Here is a 17,668-nt window from a genome sequence, read left to right as displayed (position 1 = left end):
TCCACCCTGGATTCCCTGTGCCTCCAGCTCCCATATGCACCAGTGTACAACCTGTGCCCTATCCAGTCCTGCAAGGTAGAATTCAGATCATGGTAGTTGGGGGGAGGAGCATCCAGGATCTGGGGGAAAGCTGTGTTCTTCATTGGTACTACATTGCACCCTGACTGACCCATCGCCTCTCCTAAACCCCTCTATGAGGGGATCTCCAGTGGTCAACACGTGGGGCTCGGGTCTCCACTCTGCACTTCCCCCTTCATTCACTATGGCATACACACACACACACACACACACACACATATATATTCTTTTTATGCATGATGCCTTATTCCTGGTCCCTTTGGCACCTCGTGATCACACCAGCTGGTGTGCTTCTTCCATGTGGGCTTTTTTGCTTCTGAGCTAGAGGGCCACTTGTTCACCTTCAAGCCTTTAAGCCCCAGACACTATCTCTTTCGATAGCCAGGCACCATCAGCTTTCTTCACCACATTTGCTTATGCACCCGTTTGTCTTCCGTGATCGTATCATGGAGGTGTGCAGCCAATGATATGATGTTTTTTTTCTTTGATGCCTAATAACTGATCCCTTCGGGACCACACGATCACACAGGTTGGTGTGTTCTTCTATGTGGACTTTGTTGCTTCTGAGCTAGATGGCCGCTTGTTTATCTTCAAGCCTTTAAGACCCCAGACACTCTCTCTTTTGATAGCTGGGCACCATCAGCTTTCTTCACCACATTTACTTTGGCTTCAGCAGGAGTGATCATCATAGAGTGCAAATTTAATAAAAGAAAGTATTCATGCATTGAGGGAGTGCTTGAGTAGAGGCCCAAGGTCCTTCCACCACCTTAATACTAAACCTATAAATATAGACACATAGATCTATTTCCACATCCTCATATATATATTTGCATGTACATGTCTTTGTCTAGACCTCCATAAATGCCCCTTGACTCCCAGCTCCTTCCTCCATCTCCCTTGACTTTTCTCTTGCCCCACTACCATGCTCCGTCCCCACCAGGGCTACAGCTATACCTCTTCTCTACGCAACCTTACCCTTGATCATACCCCACCAGGCCTGCCACTCCCCCCTCACTACCGTTTTGGGTCCCATGTTGTTCTCTTGTCCCTGTGCTTGTTAACACCACTTCCTTACCCCCCTACCCCCCCCCCAACTCCAAGTTCCCCTGGAACTGTTGGTCCCGTTGTTTTTCCTCCAGATAGTTCATCCAGCCTGTCCTATTCAGACAGACCTGTGGAGAAACTAACATGCACAAAAACAAGACAGAGGAAAACAAAGTAACAGTATACAACCAGACAACAAAACAATAAAAACAAACCACTGACAAAGAACAAAACAAAACACTTCACAAAAGAAAAGCTTGTAGTTCGTTCAAGGATCGTTTGTTGGCCCTTAGGAGTGTTTTCCAGTCCAGTCTGTTGTGGCACCACGCCCTGGCCCCAAAGTCCACTTTCAGCATTCCCTGGGGACCTTGCCACTCCATTCCCTTGCTGATCTACTGCACTCCCCGAGTGCTTTGCCTGGGTGTGTTGGGATATGGTCAGGTGCAATTCCCACACTGTGTCTCCAGTGCCCCTCAGTGACTAAGGGCGATACAGGGGATAACACTGGTATTTTTAATTTTAAGTGAGCATCTTGGCATCCGCAAATTTTCAGTCAAGGGCACCTTATGCGTTGTGTCAATATTAGAAACCTCAATTTGCTCATCTCTCCATCATTATTGTAAACAGGACAGAAGCTATCGAATATAATTTTAATGAGTAAAGATTGGGGTTGATTCTAGGATTTACCAACCTGATAATGATAATAGTGTCCAATCAAACCAGAGGCTTTTCAGTAGACCTCTGGGCCATTTAAATTCAAGGCAGAGAGGCTAGCTCAGTGCCGGCAGTGTGAATAGTCATATATTTAGTCTAAGAATGCAGAGTGATAACAGAGATGGACTATGAAGAAATGAAAATTAAAAAGAATTAAAACTGCATTACAGAAAAAACAACAGGAAAGTTACCATTACATCATTTAATTTCTTCTCCCACTCCCACTTTCTCTTCTCCTCTTCCCCCCCCCCTTCTCCCTTCTCCTCCTCTTCCTCTTCCTTTTTTTCCATCACAGCGTTGCACCTCCTCATTCTCTGAGGGCACAGTAAAAATTTACTTGGAAAATGTTATCATTAGTCTTACAGCCCTGATACTGCCCCTTCAAACTTCTTTAATTTCCCCCAAACTTAAAAAAAGAAAGAAAGAATATGTAAACAAAATTGCCTGAGTCCCCAAAGAATGCCAATTCTTCCACAATATCATACATCTCAAAAATCCCAGTATCAAAATTTTAGAGACCTCATTCTCTGAAATTTGCATGATGTTATAACTGATCATTTTGTAAATGGAAAGCTTGCATTTAAATAAGTCATGAGACGGAGATATAGAAATGATGCGATTGAAAAAGACTTGGACCTTTTAAATTTAAGATATCCTCACAGTGAATCTGAAGATAGTTAAGTTTGACTGAATCCACAAGTGCTACTTATGAGTTTCTAAAAAGCAACAGAACAGAAATTTCATTATTACATGTAATATGCTTTAGATTTATAATGAGTGTGACACCAGGACTGGCTAGGAGGATTGTCTGAACTTGAATGTTTTTTTTTTTCATTTAAATAGTTACTAATTCATTCTGTAAACAGAAGAATAGAGACCTATCACAAATCCTTTCTCAGAGTTGATTTGTGGTCAATTCATTTTAAATTCCACTCTGTTGTTTCTTAAGTAAGATGAACTATTATCTTTCACATTCTTTTATTTTTAAGCACTGAATAACCTGTTTTAAAAACTAAATATAAAAAATGCACCGCTGAAAAATAATACTGCAACTGTTCAATCTTTCCTTTCACGTGAGATGTTTCAGGGGTGGAAAGGAAATCATGTTTCTGAAAGTCACATAGTTCCACAATTGCAAAAGTGCATGAATGGTAAGTAAAGGCTCTCTCAGCCCTTTTGCTAATACAAAGAAAATTGTATCTTACAGCTCAGTACTCGCTACTGGATTTTAGCCCACGCCTCTAATATATCTAAAAAGTAAATTGGAGAGCCAACAATATTCTTTGTCGTACATAGGAAATAAGTTTTAGCAATGTTTTTAAGCATTGTGATTGCTAACTGGTTCTAAGATCTATCTTAGTACAAAAATCAAAGAACCCATGGAGGTAAATAGGTGCTTTCTATTTAGAAATCATCCATGTCCCCACAATAATTGTGTTTGTCACCAGGGATTCATGTTGAAAATAATGTGTAGTAGAATACATACCATGAAATAGCCTAATCCTATCAAGATAGGAAAATGTAAAGCTAAAACTACTCTCCTGAATATCTTGGATTTTTATTTTATAAAAACAGTACTTTTCCTTCTTAAATGACATGATTTCCTTGAAACTTCAACCTACTCTAATTATTTCCCTTGATTTCTGTTGTGCAGATTTAGAATTTTATAATTATTATGCTGTCTCTCCTGATATATATTGTATGTTATAAATATTTTTATCATTCAAGATTAGAGAGACCATTCAGAGTTTTCTTTTTTGATCTAGAAACAGTCATTGGAGAAATAAGCAAATTTCCTAAAGTCAAAATGTCAAATCTAAGCTCCAAACTAAAATTTTAAAGTGCTAAGATTAAACTCTTTTTATTTTACTTTATGATATATTTTATTTCACCTCTTTAGCTTAAAAATATAAATGGAAGCAGCTAACAATGTGAGTTTCTGAATTGTTCTTCAGGTTCTGATACTGGTAGTATCTGACACATAATGGGAAAATACATAAATGTTCAGCTATTCAAGAAATATATGTGAAGAATCTATTATGATTTAGGAACTGAATAAATACTTGGAGTGCACACTTTTATTTCCCCATCTACACTGGCTCTAAAAGCTTTCATCCAGTTCCATGGTTTTAAATACCATTTATATGTCAATTGCTCCCAAATGTCTTTCTCCAGCACTGACTTCATCCCTGTCTACAGACTTCTATCTCCAACTTTCTACTTAGCATATTCAGATTACTGTCTAATAAAAGTGTCAAGTTTAACATTTGATTTTAACTTGTCCCAAGTCTGATTCTCCAAGTGTGTCTATCTCAGAAAGTCTATCCAAGCCAACGTCAAAAGAGTATTTTTAAGGTTTTATCTTAAACATAGCCTCCATTTATAATCTAGCTGAGATCCCGAAGCCTTATGTTTATTAGCAGGGTACATGTCGTATGCAGTCAGGTTGCCTCAGCTGAAATCCCACCTTCACAGATTATTAGCTCTATGACAATGATCAGAAAACTGCACCTCATTTTCCCTGCCTAAAATGAAAGAACACTCATGCTCAGATCAATTAAATGCAATAACACATATGAAGTGATCAGTGAAATCTGTAGTCACTGAGCCAATGATTTTTGATTTGTTTTTGTTTTGTGTTATATATTCTTAAGAGGGCACAATTAACAGGAGTTGATTGGAGACTGACTGTAGGCTTCAGAACTCCTGGATGGGGCCAAATGGTAAGCACTTGTTTTTAATGGAAAGGCTGGTGGTTTGAACCAATCGGACACGCTTTAAGAGAAAGGCCCGAATGAGCTGCTTGCAAAAGGTCACAGTTCTGACAGCCTGTAAGCACGCAGCTCTACTCTGACCCATGGACGTTTTCCATGAGTCAGAGCAGCAGCTGTCCTGAATTTGTTACTGTCTTTTTTTTTTTAACTGGATAAGGAAAAAAGAATTTCATAAACACATTTCAGTGGCTATTTTTGTGAAACAATGCAGATAATTGGTGGTAACCAATTAACAAGTCAGTTATCACGAGAAGATGATATGCGAGGACACAGACTAATTTGGTACATGCTAACTTGAGCCGTCTGAGATTTGTTTAGGGGAGAATACCAATAAATAAATAGCTATATATGTGCAGGGAGACAGTGAAGGACAAGTTCATTCGCATTGCAGTCTAAGGAATCAATAAATCTTTGCACAAGGAAGCCTTCTAGCAGGAAATACTTGGATTGATCAACTTGGTTATATTTGCATGACATTATTTTGGGGATATCTTTGGTAATTTTTAGAACATTACTTATGTAAAATTAAAAATATTACCCTCTTAATATAACAGGCAAGCTTAAAATATAAACCAATTATGTGAATGGGTATATTGGATTGTGTAAGCTACGGCAAAGAAATTTACAGAAAGAAGAAAGGCTCCTGGGGGGTATGGTCGGGGAGGGAGGAGACAAACAGGAGCTGATATCAAGGAGTTCACTAAGAAAGAAAATGTTTTAAACTGATTGTAGTAGCAGTTGCACAATACTACTTGATGTGATTGAATTATGGAATGTTATATCTGTAAGAGCTCCCAATAAGTAAATTATATATGATATATATAATTAACCAGGAGGGAATGTTTTGTTCTGTTGTGCACGGGGTCACTATGAGTCTGAACTGACTCAATGACACCTAACAACAGCAGGGCAACACTGTTCCGAAATAGGCAAATGGATGCTCGTGTTGGTAATAAATATCCATCCCTAGTGTATGAGTTGGGGCAGCGATAATATGGTAATGACATCTTTCAGAAGAATTAAAACCTGCCTAGTCCCAAGGAATTGGATATTAAAGATCCACAAATGTCCAACTCTTCTAAGATGCTATCTTTCTCCATCCACCACCCCATTCCTGCCTTTTGTGTATTTTTCCCCACTTCCCTGGGTTGTGAAATTTACTTCATCATTCCGCAGAATCTTTTGAAACTTGGGAGGAAATGTCTCGATGTGGTGAGTGCTCTTCAGTTCCAAATTCCAAGGTTAGGCAGAGGTGAGTCAAATGCAGTGTCCCGAATGGGAAGGCCAGAATGTCGAATGGTCACAGCAGGTCTGGCTTCAAGCAAAGCTCATCCAAGAACAGAGGTAGGACCTTCCATGTGCTGTGTTGTGGTGTTTATTAGAACCGTACAGCAGCGCCAGCATGTATTCACCAGCCAAGGATATCAAAGGATGATGTCTTAAGTCACACCTATTCAAAGGTAGAGTTTCTAATGAAACAAAGAAACAAAAGGTGTGACTTGAGGTTTGAGATCTACCCCAGTCCTGCCCATAAGTATAATAGATAATACCTTTGAAAATGAGATTATAGTCATAGGCAGGGAGTCAATAATTAAAAGACCTCACATAAAGAATTATGGCTTGCAGGGCTATATTAATTGACTACAATTCAGATAAGAATGTTGTTTTTGTGATGGAGCTAGTGGTGGTTAGGTCCTTTAGTCAGTTCTCATACTAATTCCATGTGCAACACAAATAAGCCTTGTCTGGCTCTGTGATATTTTCACAATTGTTCCTATGCTTGAGCCCATTGTATTGCATTGAGTTGCTTCTTTATTTTCAATGGTCGTCTATGTTTCCAACCATACCATCATTCTCCAAAGACTGTTCCCTTTCAATGATATGTCTCTCGATTTTAAGAAATATTTCTCACTTTTTAGCAAGAAGTATATTTAATATTATTTTACAGAACCATAATTCAGATACATTAATTTTCTTTCAACCTTGCTCATCTTTTGTCACACATCTAAGGTGATTGAAAATGCCAGTCACACTGTAGTTTGAAAAGTGAAATTTAAAAAAGATATTTTGCAGCTCATTTATCCAATGCATCATTGGATTTTCTGACTGTTATTTCCATGGCTATTGATTGTGGAACCAGTTAAAAACAAAATCTTTGTAAGCTTCAATCATTTTTCTATTTATTGTGATGTTACTAACTGGTCCAGTTGTGAAGAATTTTATTTTTTATAGGTTGAGGTGTAATCCACATTGAATATTATAGTTTTGATTATAATCAATAAGAGAATCAATTCCGCTTTGCTTTTGGCATGTCTATGGCTTGTGTAAGCAAGTTGTTAATGAGCCTGAACTCATGATGCTGCATTATTTTTAGTTAGTTCATCTCTTAGATTATTTGATTAATATACGAGTTGAATAAGGAAAAATATACAGCCCTGAAAAGCACCTTTCCTGATATGCATTCTGTTGAAACAACCACTTCTTGGTCTATATGCATAGCTGTTGCTTGTTTAACATCCTTGTTGTGTTCTGGGAGTGCCATTCCTGGAGATGGATTCTAGAATGTATATACTCTACAGAGTTGCATGCCTTTGCATAGTCAATAAAACACAGGTAAGCACCTTTCTAATATTGTATGCTTTTACTCATGTTCCTCTGACATGATGATGATATTCCTCATTCCATACCTCTATCTGAAAGCATCTTGAATTTCTGGCGGTTTCCTAATTACATACTGCTGCAAAATTTTAAGAATGATACTCAGTCAAATTGTAATTACATATGATAATATTGTTTCTTTTTAATATTTTTTTTACATTCTGTTGGATTACCTTTAATTAAAATTAGCATAAATATGGATCTCTTCCAGTTAGTGAGCCAGGTACCTATCTTCCACATTTCTTGGGTTAGACAGGAGCGCCTACAGAACTAGACTCATTTGTTAAAACATTGCAATAGGAATTCCTTCAGTCCCTGGGGCCTTTAAAAAAATTTTTGGTAATGCCCCTCAGTGCAGCTTAAATTTTTTCCGCTCCATATTGTCATTCCTTAATGATGTGCTGTATCCTGAAATGGTAGAACAGCCCACTCACGTTGACACAGTGACTTTGTGTACTTTTCCGATCTTCTTTTCATTCTGTTTGCTCTTCAATATTCTTTTGTTCACCATTTTGCCATAGAATCCTTCAATATTCCAACTGTGGCTGGACGTTTTCTTCAGTTATTTCCTCGTGATACATTGTGAGCATGTTCTTTCCCCTTGGTTCTCTAATTACAGATCTTCGCACAGTTTTTACTCTCGCATCCTTCTCCAGCTGATGAAGACACCCTTGAACTATCTTGCTCAACCTTTTTGTTTCATTATCTCTTCTTGACACTTTAGCTATCCTACATCCAAGAACACATTCTTAGAATCTTTCTGTCATCCACTTAGGCCTTTTCCTTCTATCTTATCACCTTTTGGTTTCTTCATGTATGATGTCTTGGATGGCCTCCTACGTCGTTTCTAGTGCTTGGTCATTATGGCTCAATTGTCAAATCTATCCTTGAGACGGCCTCTAAACTCTGGGGGAATATATTCTAAGTTGTGCATTGGCTCTTGTGGGCTTGTTTTAATTTTATAAAGCCTACTTGCATATGAGCAAGTGATAGTCTGTTCTCTAGTCCGTCTCTAGCAGTGTTCTGACTAATGTACTCAGCTTCTCCATCATCTCTTTCTATAGCTGTAGTTGATATTTTCCTGTATATTTCATCTGGCAATGTCCAGCTGTATAGTTAGTCTTAAGGCTGTTGAAATGAATCAGCAATGCATAAGTTGGTCAAATTCAATTTATGATTTATGACCTTGTTTCTACTACAAAGACCATATTTAACAACTACTTATGTGTTTTCTTTGTTTCTGACTTTAGCATTCTCAGCACTACTAAGTATGGAAATATGTTATTTCTGATCTGATGAATTTTTAGACTGAATTAAGTTGGTATAAATATTCAATTTCTCCCCTACTAGCTTTAGTAATTGGTATATAAATCTAAATAATAGCTATATTTACTGAACTTCCTTATATACCGTATATACTCATGTATAAGCCAAGTTTTTAAGCACATTTAAAAGCAGTTTTGTGGTAAAATTAGGTGCCCCAGCTGATATTCGGGGCAGCTTATACTAGAGTATATACGGTAGTCATTATCCTATCAAAGGTGTCATTATATTTCAAGACATCTTGAAATGTGTTTTTGTGGATAAATGTGAAGCCATTTCTCTTGAGTTGTCGTGCCTGGCATAGAAAACATTATGATTATCTGGCTCAAAATGGCCAATACCATTTCAGGTCAGTTCATTAATGCCTGGGATATCAAATTTTATGCACCCCATTTCATTTTTTGGTGGCTTCCAATTTCTTAGATTCATAGTTCCTAAATAGCACAGGCAAAGTGATGCATTTGAGTTATGGGGTTGGCAAAGAAGATAGAAAGTACTTTAAACTTCCTGAAGAACAAAAACTCTCTTGGACAAAGTACAACCAGAATGCTTCTTAGTAGCAAGGATGGAAAGACTTCATCTAATGTACTTCACAGTAGATATCGTATTTAAAATTAGATATGAGAAGATATCAGTCCCTGGAAAAGCATAGCATCCTTGATAGAGTAGAAGCTCACTGAAGAAGAGGACTTCCTTCAGTTATATGGATTGATGCAGTGGCTGGAACAATGGTCTCAAGCATAGCAGTAATTGTGACGAGGCACAGAGCTGGGCCGTGGGTGATGCTGTCGCATGAAGGGTCACTAGGAGTCCGAACTACTCGAGAACAAGTAAAACCAACAATCCACCCTCCACATTCTGATTAGTCATGGATATTTGCAGCAATGTGAAGCAAATGAAGGGCCCAAAGGTCGTACTCCACCCACAGCATGAAGATCAGCTCGACTGTGAGGATGTAGCTCTTCTCCTGTCTCTTTGTGGTGCCTTCCATCCTGAGGATGGATATCCTGCAGACAGGTGTCTGACTATTACTAAGGTTTCAGTGGCTATATCCCTCTGAGTGGACAGCCTACCTTTTTCTAGTTATCCTTTTTTTGAGTCTGGAAATGTCACTGAAACCCGATCACTATGAATGACTGTGTTAGTATTTGAAATACTTATGTCACCGTGGTCAGCAGGGCAGCAATGTAGAAGGTATCACCGTACAACAAATGGATGATGAGTGGTGCATTGCAGCTTTTAGTTGCTGCAATCCTTGGAGAGTCTGGGTTTGCAAACACTATCTCTACGATCATCGTATAGCATCTATCTTTTCCCATATATACATTATTGTCCTTGTGTTACAGTATTGTCTCTTGTTTGTGCTGCTTATAACTCTGTGCTGATTTGGTTTAGGATCTATCTTATACTGATAGGGTCTCATTAAGTTAATAAATCAAATTATGTTTTTAAATGATATTTAGATAAAAGGCTTAAGATTTCAATACATATTTTGGGGAGGGTGACAGAATTAAATTCAAGGCATAGTTATTTATACCTTTGAGTGATGATATTTTCAACTGATTTTCAAGCCAAAAATCAAGGCCTAGCATGTCTTGAAAATGATAACTGTCCTCTGTACATACACTCTGATAATAGCAAATGACAATGACCATATATTTCATCACTTTTATAAATCTATAACCCTTGAATTATCCCCTGTTCAACCTATCCTCTACAACCACCTTTGAACTTCGAAGATCCATTTCGTAGTTCATGCAATTGGAAATAATTGGAACAGGGATAGATAAATGCATATGTATCAGCAGAGTGAGAAATAGTCATGAGCAGTATAAAAATAACACTTATCGCTAATGGAACATAAAAATGTCATTCCCTGGGTAGCAACTTCAGCTGCTAAAATTGCTCCGGGTAGGTAGAAGCAAGTGCAATTTTATCTGATCTCCAGGGTGGTCCAGATTTCTCTGGTTGAAATAATACACTGAAAATGACTGATTATGAAAGGAAAATAATAACTTATGCTGCCTTTATGTTCTTCCTCAGTGAGATAGCAGGGTCAATAATAAATGTATATGTATTTCAGGAATATTTATGATACTGGCACAAGAATCCCAATTTTAATTATATTCATCTTCCCACCTTCTAACATTTTTTCTGTCAATTGAAAATATATAATCAAAGAATTTTGTAAAATAAAATCACTTCTACTTAATAAAATAAATAAGCATATTTTATATTTTGGATTATATGAACTTTAGCTACATGCTTCAACTACCTTTCCATCTCTGCAGGCCCAATTAAATCCCAACCCATCTACTTTGAAAACAGATTGTTTCTTTAGTATTTATTACAAAATATGTACCTTAACATTAACTTAAAAACAAAACAAAACTTACTGTCATCAAGTCCATGCTGGCTCATAGCAACCTTTACGACAGGGTGAAAATAGCCTGTGTATCTCTGAGACTCGACTTGTTCACAGGAGTCGAAAGCCCTGTCTTTGTCCCACGGCCAGTTGTGCAGGTCGCATCCCAGTCCGTAACCACTGCACCACACGACTGCTTGCATGCTACTTGCTAACCGATGTCTAGATCAGTGGGAGTGGGAACACGCTGAGCTGCGACCTGCATTATTGTTGGTTCAAAACCACCAGCAGCTCCACGGGAGAACGACTGGGCTTTCTATTTTTGTAAACACTTACAGTCTCATAAACTCACAAGTGGTCACTTTGAGTCAACAATGGCTCCTTGGCAGCAAGTTTGGTTTTGGTCTGGTTCAGATGTTTGCAACATTTTGCCAATTGAAAAAGATTAACTGCGAGGCATCTGTCTAGCTGGAAGAAAACTTCCCACTCACAATAGATTCTAAGCTGTTTACCTCTTTGGGTGCTGGTTTGGGCTATAACCAAATATAATCATGGCCTTGGATTTTAATTTTCTGGCAGGAGTGACAAAATAATTAATCACAATGAGTCCTGCAAGTGACACAGCGAGTTATCACAAGTGACACAGCAGGATCCACTTCTACTGTGTAGGGCAGCCCTCTGTGCTGTCATTTACATGTGGGGAGCTTTGCTTCCCAAAGTCCCCAGTGGTGGTAAATGGTGGGGGGTGGGGGACAGTGGAGGCCTAAGGTGGTATGAGAGTACTTTAAAAGAGTACTTTAAATAGTACTTTATTGTTCTCACTCCTCATTAATAAAATAGTTGAATGGAAGTTTTCCCCTGTAGCATAATCATGGCATAGGGCCATTTAACGTTTTGTTCCATTCTGCCTAAGGCCACTGTGAAACAGAGGTCACTCCAGAGCAAGGACACTAATATAGTAACTGACAGCAACATCGTGCTACACACGGGCTCTTTAATCCTGAAAACAAATTTAGGCTGGCAGAAACTATTATTTCAAGTAGAGCAAGATTATACCAGGCAGTTTTTTATTTTTATTTAAATATAGTTTTTAAGAGAAAAAAAAAGTCCCGTGTTTTTATAGGTTCACTTCGTTGTAGTTGGAGCTATTGTTTTTTCTTATTCAGCTTGCGGTTTCATAGACATTAAATGAACAAAAGTTCGGTTATGAGTTTATAGCTAAGGAAAGCTGGAAAATTCTCAATTGGAAATTAATTCAACTAAAATTTAGTCATATCAGAACAAAGCTATACATTTTCTATTTCTCACATTCAGGAAGATCCAAACACATATTTCTTGTAGAAGTGTTTATCTTTGTTGAGAGCAAAGACAGCCTTCCGGGCGGCCAGACTTACCTTGAGAAAGAATTACCAGTTTAGTTGGTGTTTGATTAACCTTGCACACTTAAACTCTTCCTACATAAAGGAAGAAATTTGATTTTGTTCTACCTGTGATCAGTAGAGAAGTTTAGGATTAAAAATTGCTCCATAATAATAAAAACTCATATGATTTTTTTCATATTTAAAAAAATCAGGAAAAGGATTTACTTATGACTATTTCCCTTTGGTTATTTTAAATTATCATTTTGTTTTATAATTACCAAGACATCTTATTTCTGACAGAAAGTTTACGTCTCTGTAAAATAATCCAATGATCTGCAACATGAATAAAACGTGCTCCGGCAAGAAACAATCCTTTTCTGCTTACCTCAGTTGAGCCCGAGACTGAATAATAGATTCCCATGGTGTATCAGGTGTTTGGGGTCTATTCCAAACATAGAGTCTGAAAACGAATCTTTGATCCGCCATAATGTTTAGTTATGATACAACTTTCTTATAACATCGATAGCGTACCTCGGGATCTTAGTTGTCTGGAACCGCAGATACATTTTAGAAGTTAGAGAACTTATAAGAGGAAGATTTCAGCCTTTTTCTGGACTTGTCTCTCATAATGTCCGGGAAGGATGTACACATTTGGGAGCTGTGGCTAATTCCTCTAGGTGTGCCATCTAATTAAAAAGTAAATGAAATTCAACTGCCATGTTCTACTTTATTTACTGAAGGATGGCTAGAGTAATATTGGCCCTAAAATATTTTACCAACCTTATTGGTGTCTTACAGTGGTTATTGTTCCTCACGTGCCCTGGAGAGAGACAATTTCAATTCTGATGCTAAGAACAGTGAATGCCACCCCTCCCTGTCCTGCTCCATCCTCACAATCCTTCTTCTGTGAAGGACGGTGTGGCGGCCTGGGGTCCCTCCACCTTGTTGAGGAACATCCTCTTTTTCAGTCAGTCTTCCTCACTCCATGTCCAACTTTCACAAGCATATGAGGTGCTTGAAAATACCACGGCTTGGGTCAAGTACCCCTTAGTCCTCAAAAGAACATCTTTCCTTTCAAACACTTTCTAGAGGTCTTGTGCTGCACGTTAACCAAGTGCATTGCTTTGTTTTAGCTTTTTGTTGCCACTGCCAGCATTGATGGTGAATCCAAGCAAGACAATTCCTCGACAACTTTCTTTTCAATATTTTCTCCACTTATCAAATCCCTATCGGTCCATTTGTGAAGATTCTGAGTCTATTTAAATGGAGTTACACTCCATACTGAAGGCTGTAGTCCTTGATCTTCATCAGCAAGTGCTTCCAATTCTCCTCTCAGTAAGAAAGACTGTCATCTGCATATGACAGGTTAATAAAACTTCCTCCCGTCCTGATGCCACATTCTTCTTCATATAACCCACCTTTACTGATTACTTGCTTAGCATACAGATTGAATAAATATAGTGAGAGAACACAACCATGCCAGACTACTTTTCTGATTTAAACCACACGCGCTTCCCTTTTTCTGTTTGTACAAGTGGCTCTTAATCCTTGTACAGGTTCTGAATGAGCAGAACACATAGTTCTACCTTCCCATTGTCTCCATAGTTTGTTGTGGTATACACAGAGGGGAATGTCTTCACCTAGTCAACGACACATGTTCATGTCTTCCTGGTATTCTCTACTTTCAGACAAGATGCATCTACCATTAGTAATGATATCCCTTGTTTCATGGTCTCTTCTGAATCTGCCCTGAACCTCTGGCATTTCCCTATCAATGTCTTTCTGCAACTGCTGTTGGATGATTTGATGAAAAAGTTTGCTTTCATGTGATCATAATAACATTCTTCTATAACTTGAACGTTCTGATAGCTCACCTTTCTTTGGAATGGATCCATATGTGTATATGGATCTCTTCCAGTCAATTGGTCAAGCAGGTTACCTTCCGAATGTACTGGCAGAGATGAGTGAGCTTTTCCAGTGTCTCATGACGGTTGAAACATTTCCATTGGCCTTCCACTGATTTATGGAATCTTGTTTTTGACTAATGCTTTCAGTACAGCTTAGACGACTTTCTTTAACTCTATTAGATCTTGGTCATATGCTACCCCTTGAAATGGTGTAATGTTGCCCAGGTTTTTGGTTCACTGACACTGGGTACTCTTTCCATAGTCTTTTGATGCTTCCTGCATTGTTCAATATTTTACCCGTATGTCTTTTAATAAAGAAACTTGAGGCTTGAATTTTCATCATTTATTTCATTTTCAGTTATGCTGAGAGGATGCTTTATTTTTGGTATTCTAACTCTTGGTTTTTGCATGTTTCATGGTAACTATAAAGTTTGTCTTCTGGGGCTGCCTTTGAAGTTTCTGTTCAGGTCCAGTTTCATCATTTGTTTCAATTGCTTTAGCTGCTTGACAAGTAAGAGTTTTTCTGAGTCTTCTCTGTCATTCACTTTGACCTTTTCTTTATTTCCTGTCTTTTTAAAGACCTTTTGCTTTCTTCATGAACGCTGCTCCTGATGTCCTCCCACAGCTCATCAGTTCTCTCATTTGTGTTCAATGAGTCAAATGTGTTCTTGAGATGTTCTTAAAACTAAGGTGGGATAGACCCAAGCTCGGATCGTGGCCCTAGAGGACTTGTTTTTAGTTTCTCAGCTTAAGTCTGGACTTAGAGATGAGCAATGTGTATGTAGTTGGTTCCCCAGTCAGTCCCTGACCTGGTTTTAGCTGCTAACAATTAGTTTCTCCGACATTTCTTCCACAGATTGCTATTTTGATTTCGGTGTTTCCTTCTGGAGAAATCCAAGTGTATAGTTATCTTTTGGGTTGTCAAACAAAGGTAGTTGTGATGCAGAAGGTAATGATCTTGCAAAATTCAATCATGTGATCTCCATTTTCATTTCTCTACCAAGACTATCTATTCCAACTACTCTCCCTTCCTCTTAGTTTCAAGCGGTTGCATTCCAATCACCGATAACGTTCAATGCATCTGGATTTCATGCTCAATCAATTTCAGGTTGAAAGCACTCAAAATCATTCAATGTGTGTATCCCTAGGTTTAGAGCTTGGTGCATTAATTTGAATAGTGGTTGCATTGATTGGATTTCCTGTATGGAGATAGATGGGATTTTATGACTGACAGCATTGTACTTCAAGAGAGATCTTGAAATGTTCTTTGAGAAGATGGATACAACACAATTTCTGTAGCTTGTGTCAATCCTGGCTTAGAAAACCATAGGATTCAAAATTGTAAATACCAGGCAATTTGAGCTCACCAGTGCCTACAAGATCTATCTTTATGTGTTCCTTTTTGTATTTGATAACTTCCAGTATCCCCAGATTCATATTTTCTGCATTCAAAGCTTTGATTATTAGTTCATGCTTGCATCTGTTTCTTATCATTTTTAGTGTTATCACGTCAGCAAATGAAGCCCCAGCAGATTGTACTTCTGCAGGCTTTCCTTCATCTGCATTGTTACGACTACATTGTTAAGACTCCACTTGGAGAACGTAGCTCTTCCTCCGTCATATTTTGAAGGCCTTCTAATCTAAGGGGCTCATTTCTTGTCACCACATGTGACACCCTTGTGCTTCTATTTATTAGGTGTTCAGTACCTGACGTTTCTACGCCACCATCAAGCTTTCAATGGCTAATACCTCAAAAGTGGACAGCCCATTCCTTCTTCATAGAAGGAATCTGGAACCTTAATCTGGAAGCTCTGAGAAAGCCTGCTCACTTTGGTGATTCTGCTGGTACTATTAAAAATACCAGCGACATAGCTTCAGCCATCTCAGTAGCACACAAGCCACCATCGTAGGACAAACTGACAGATAAGGGTGGATTACCGTTTAGCCATAAGATTACTCCATAAGTCTTTCATGGTGCTTGTCAGTGTCACGTGGACACTGCATTTTAGGAAGTTATCTAACTCTGAATTATAACTCTGTCATCTCATTTTATATAAAAGAGAAATACAAGAGAAGAACACACTCAGGTTGATGTAATTATCTTTTCCAGATATGGTTTTTGCCACATCTTAATGTAAATCCACAGAGCTTATACTTAGAATGATTCCCTGACTTACTCCGTGAAGAAACTGAAAACCAAAGCTCAGCTCATCCTCAATTATCTGAGGAAAACTTAATGTATTCCAATGTTTTCTCTATAATTTAAATACTTCTTAGTACAAACATATTAAAATCACACATGCACACACAAAAATAAAGGTTTTGTTTCATTTTAGTTGTGATTCATATAACACTGTTACAAATTGAGCAAACATGAAGTTAATCTCAATATATTCTGTGCTCTGTTTACATAATTTTCAAAAACAATTACAGCTTCCTCTATATCTGGTATAGAATTAGCTTTAAAACAATGGAATTTAACTATTGGAAGACATTGTTCCAAAGGACTGTTGTGCTTATACACATTTTTTCAGGGATGTTAAAAACGCAAGGCTGGCAAACCTTACTGGTTGGCAGTCCAATACTGCATTATTTTGAACATACCAGCCCGACTGACCTTTCAGTTCACTGTCATTGAGTACCAACTCGTTAGAGAAGAGAACGGAAGAGAAGAACTACACAGCTGAGCCCAGCGAATCCATGAAATCGGAGAGATAATAAACGCTACTGAATTTTCAGAGTGGTTATGCAGCAAGAAATAACAAAACAGTACCTACTTAATATATCCATATGAAGGACTAAAGTATATTAATTAACATGTATTCCCATGGAGAAAAGTAATGTATATAAACTATATTGTTTATCATTTAAAAAGTTAAGAAAGTGGATTTTAGACAGTGATTATTTCTGAAGAAAATTTGAGCCAAATAAAAATAATACAATATTATTAAACCGGCTTTTCCTCAAGGAGTACTCTGTAGTAGTGGGTAGCAATGTGTTCTGAATTTGTCATATCTAAAGACAAAAGAGTTCATCAGAAAACATGATATATATGTATATATAATCCTTTCATACCCAAACACTTCAAGCAAAATTGTTATAAAGTCACATTTCCCCAGAATATTATATGATGCCATTCATGATGACTTTATATTCTAATCTGATGGGAAAAGTAAGGCCGTGTCTCCCGGGTGGGGGGGGGGGTAGAGCTGGCCATTAAAGAAGGTGGTTCAAAGAGCATCAGAGGCCATGAGATAGCAGTGTTTTCAGGGAAGAATCACAATAGAAAAAAAATAGTATAAGATCACAATCCAGATGACCTGGATTAAATAACCTGGATTATGGTCACTTAGAGGGGCTATAGCAAGAGGACCTTGTTTCTCTTAGTGTGCATATGCTTGCTGGTTAATGATAGACAGCAGGGCTGTTCAGGCCTCTTTCTGA

This window comes from Tenrec ecaudatus, chromosome 14, assembly GCF_050624435.1.
Source record: "Tenrec ecaudatus isolate mTenEca1 chromosome 14, mTenEca1.hap1, whole genome shotgun sequence".
NCBI lineage: Eukaryota > Metazoa > Chordata > Mammalia > Afrosoricida > Tenrecidae > Tenrec > Tenrec ecaudatus.
This window is presented reverse-complemented; position numbering follows the sequence as displayed.